Raw genomic sequence first — 4542 nt, 5'->3', positions numbered from 1 at the left:
CCCGGAGGGCGGATCTACTAGAGTCCAGACTCTATTGGTCTCCATTGAGTCCATCTCTGCTCTCATGGCCACCACCCACTTCTAGGAATCTATGTCCAAGATAGCTTCCGTGTAAGTCACGAGATCCTCCTCACTAGTCAAGGTTTCCACCAGGTAACTATCCTGGTCATAACCATAACGGACTGGTGGCCTGGATACCCGAGTGGATCTTCTAGGTTGGTCACTACCTGGAACTTGTGGGACCTCTCCCACAGCTCCTGAGCTCTCCTCATCAAGAACAACTTCCTGACGATGGGTGTCCAGGATATAGTCGGTTTCCAAGAATTATGCATTACGATTGCAGAATACTTTCTGCTCACTTGGGTCATAGAATAGGTAACCTACAGAGCCTTTTGGGTAGCCTACAAATAGGCAACGACTGGTCTTGGATTCCAACTTGTCTGCATTCATTATTTTAACGTGTGCTGGACAACCCCAAATCTTCAAGTGTCTGACACTTGGTTTCTTTCCGGTCCAAAGTTCATATGGAGTATTCGGAACCGATTTGGTTGGAACCCAATTCAGCACATAAATCGCAATCTCTAATGCATAACCCCAAAAGGATGTGGGTAACTCTGAGTGTATGAGAAGCGACCGGACCATATCTAATACAGTCCTATTCCTCCTCTCTGAAACACCGTTAAGTTGTGGTGTATCAGGAGGAGCTAATTGTGATACTATCCCATTGTCCTTTAAGTAGTCCCTGAATTCCTCAAATAGATACTCGCCACCTCGATCTGATCGACGGGGCTTAAATTCTCTCCCCAACTGTTTCTCGACCTCTTGTCTAAACTCTTTGAACTTTTCAAAGGATTCTGACTTGTGTCTCATTAGATACACGTAACCGTATCGTGAAAAATCATCTGTGAAGGTGATGAAATACACGTGTTGATTTCGTGTCCTCACACTCAAGGGACCACATACATCAGTATGTATTAGGTCAAGTGTGCCTGTACATCTTTTAGGATTACCGTTAAATGGCCGTTTCGTCATCTTGCCTCTTAGGCAAGGCTGACAAGTGGGAAGATCTTCTAAAGTTAGGAAATCCAAAGGACCATCCTTTACCAACCTTGTGATTCGGTCAAAACTAATGTAGCCAAGTCGATAATGCCACAGACACGTGGGATTAACTGTATCACAGGCTCTCTTCTTGGGGATTTCAGCCGACGTATATTCGGTTATGTTAGTTTCTAGAGAAGGATGTAGAACATAGAGACCATTCTCTAGTTCCCCGTATGCGATGAATCTGTTGTTTCTTTTAATAGTAATCGTATTAATAAAGAAGACAGAATAACCATCTGCACACAGTTTTGAGACAGAAATCAAATTTCTCCTTAAATTTTACACATAAAAACAGTCTTTCAGTACAATTGTTCCTTCTCTAAAAATTAACTCCACGGTTCCTATGGCCGCGGCTGCAACAGTTGCAGTAGTCCCCAAGTAGAGTGTGACTTCTCCTTCACTCAGCCTTCTGCTTAACTTGAACCCCTGCAGTGAGTTACAAGCATGAGTTGAAGCCCCAGAGTCAATACACCAAGATGCAGAAGCTACCAACAAATTGGTTTCTATAACACAAGTTTCGAAGTTACCTTTCTTGGATTCCAGGTAGGCAGGACAGTTCCTTTTCCAGTGGCTGGTCTTCTTGCAGAAGTGGCAAGCATCCAATGCTTTGTCTTTCTTCTACTTCTTGCTCTTAGTGGCTTTCTTCTGAGGCTTCTCTGCCTTCCTCTTTCTCTTGCCTGTCTTGCCAGCTTCAACCAGCATGGCTACAGGCTCATCCTTTCTAATCAGTTCTTCAGCTCTTTGCAACATATTGTTGAGCTCTTTGTAATCTGACATTCAGCTTGTTCATGTTATAGTTCATGATGAACGGATTAAAGGAAGGAGGCAAAGAGTTAAGGATAGCATCTATCTGGGTTGCAAGGTCCAGCCCGGATCCAAGAGCCTCTAGTTCGTTGATGTATCCCATCATCCGAAGACAATGGTCGTGAACTTGTTGACCCTTGGACATTTGTGCGGTCATGAACTGTTTCAAGACCTTTTGTCGAGTAGAACGATTTTGCTCTTCTTACATTGTCCTGAGACTGTCCAATATGTCCTTAACAAGTTCGATCTGATCGAGCTGCCTCTGTATTGGGTTGTCCACAGAAGCGATGATGAAACACCGAGCTAGGGAGTTTTTCTCCTCCCATTCCTGATAGTCTCTCCTTCGGGCCTCAGAAGCCCTGTCTCCTGGACGCTCCAGGGCAGGATTCTTTGCCACTTTGTCCAGCTTTTTTGAACCTAGGACCAACATAAGTTTCCTATACCAGTCGGCGTAGTTTGGGCCCTTAAGCTTGTTGTCATCAAGAAGCTTTGCAAAAGATCCGTTTGCCATTTTCTGATAAAAGAGCAAACATCAGTCCACAACCTAATTTGATTCATGTTCATTTCATAGATATGGATTTTAATCTACGATCCATTTCCATTTATTCATCTCTGAGATTTCCCTCCTTTCTCAGTGACGGAGACTACGGGTTGTCTCTGGAAATGTGGGAAATCACATAGGGTGCATGAAGCCAACTGTTTCAGCTGCATAACCCCACCACCTTTCTGTGAAGGATCATATCCACTCATCATATGAGTTTTCCCTTTGGCCTCTATCAGATAAGGTTCAGAGCCGTTTTCAGGTAAACATTTCTGTCCAGTGAGTGCTTACCCATGATATTCGTGAACGCCTAGGTATCGTGAGAGAGTTCCCATTTTCTGGTGAAGCCCCTCCCACATCGGTCTATGTCGCCACTATCATCTTATGAAACATTCAGACAAGCCCAACAGCAAATGGATAGCCCATTTTTTGGTGTGTTTCCTCATTACTGAAGGACCCATCCTCATGCTAATGATGGAAGGCCTTTAGAGAGTTCATCATATGAATCTCCCTATCACATGCACTCATTAGCTGGAGGGAACAAAATTATGCCCTAGTTTGATTTAGGTCAAACCAAAGTGGCTCCCACTGACTTTCATAAAGCCAGATTTCGGTGGGCCTTAAATCGGCTAGGGATCCACACGTGACCTCTTGAGGAGGTGTGGGGCCAACCACTGAGGGAAGTCATCCAATGACCAAAAGGGACACCATGGCAATGATGTGCATTCAGCCATGGTGTGCGCAAGAGCCACTGTCGAATGAGCATGGGCCAAGTAAGCCCATGTACGCAGCACATCACACATCCATACATCTCATGCAGGGATAAATTGATCAAATCAATTAATTATTTGTAAGGCCCATTGGAAGCCCGTTAAAATTCCATAATATTAACCATTAATATTATATAGGTATATGGGTTGGATTAGGGTTACCCAGTTCGGCCCATATAGCTTTATCCTTTAAAATGGGCTTTTGTAGTTTTAACTATTTAAAACTGGGCCTTTACAGGCAGGGCCGAATTAACCATTTAATTAAATATCAATCCTTAGGCCCATTAGTGGGAAAATTAGGGCTGACTTTCAGCCTTGATTAAACCCTAGAATTGGTCCAAACAGTTTGAACCAATCTTGGTTTGAATGGGTCTAGGGTTTGATTTTTAATTAAATCCTTAATTCAAGACAATAATCTGAAATTAAATACTGGTAAAAGAAAAACAAAAACAGTTAATCAGGGCTATTCACCCACTCCATCCTACAAAACAGAGGTTAGATCACAGATTGGAGTTTCTCAAACTGTAAATCGCAGATAGCGAATCTCCCATCTACGAAATCTTCTTCTCTACGCCGCCATCTTCGATCCAAAATTAAAAATAAATAGAAATCCTATTTCTATTAATTATTACATCAGATCGAATGCCTATACATTGAGTCTAAAAAAAAAAAAAAATTATTTACAGACCAAATGTAATAAATTCAATTCAAAAACTGCAAATCTTGCAAATCTCCCTATGCAAATCAAGATTTCGATCTCCTCTTGTACGAACAACCCATAAATCCAAAAAATTATAAAGAACTATTCTAAATAATAATTAAATTTATTTAAAATTAATTTTAGATTATTTTCCATCTGTTTTGGGAACAAATTTCCCAAAACCCATATCTGCGCAAATTGGGTAAAACACCTTCTCCCTAATTGCGCATGTTCAGGTCTGAAACAGAATGGTTCAAGATTTGAACCATGGCTCTGATACCACTGAAGGGATAGGAAACCATCATATGGACGCCCAAGATTGCGGAATAAAGGGGGGGCGAATTTCAAAAATTTTTCTTTCCCTTCAACTGGGAATCAAATTCCCTATTTAGAAAATCATATTTTCAAGGATCATTCTTTAACCATAAATTGAACCAGATTTGAACCAAAAGGAGGAGAGAGAGATAATACTTGATACAGAGAAATAATATCTCTCAACGGAGGTGTTCACCCCCAAGGTAGAAACCAAAATCTGCTCCCACTGAAGATGGCGTAGTGCAGGGTGGAGCAGAATCAACAGTGTCCTACCTAAGAACTTGATTCTTCCCAAGAATCACCTGGGCGGC

The sequence above is a fragment of the Nelumbo lutea genome, chromosome 8 (genome assembly GCF_056320005.1).
Source record: "Nelumbo lutea isolate HS-2025 chromosome 8, American lotus-T2T, whole genome shotgun sequence".
Lineage (NCBI taxonomy): Eukaryota > Viridiplantae > Streptophyta > Magnoliopsida > Proteales > Nelumbonaceae > Nelumbo > Nelumbo lutea.
Note: the sequence above shows the minus strand (reverse complement) of the source record.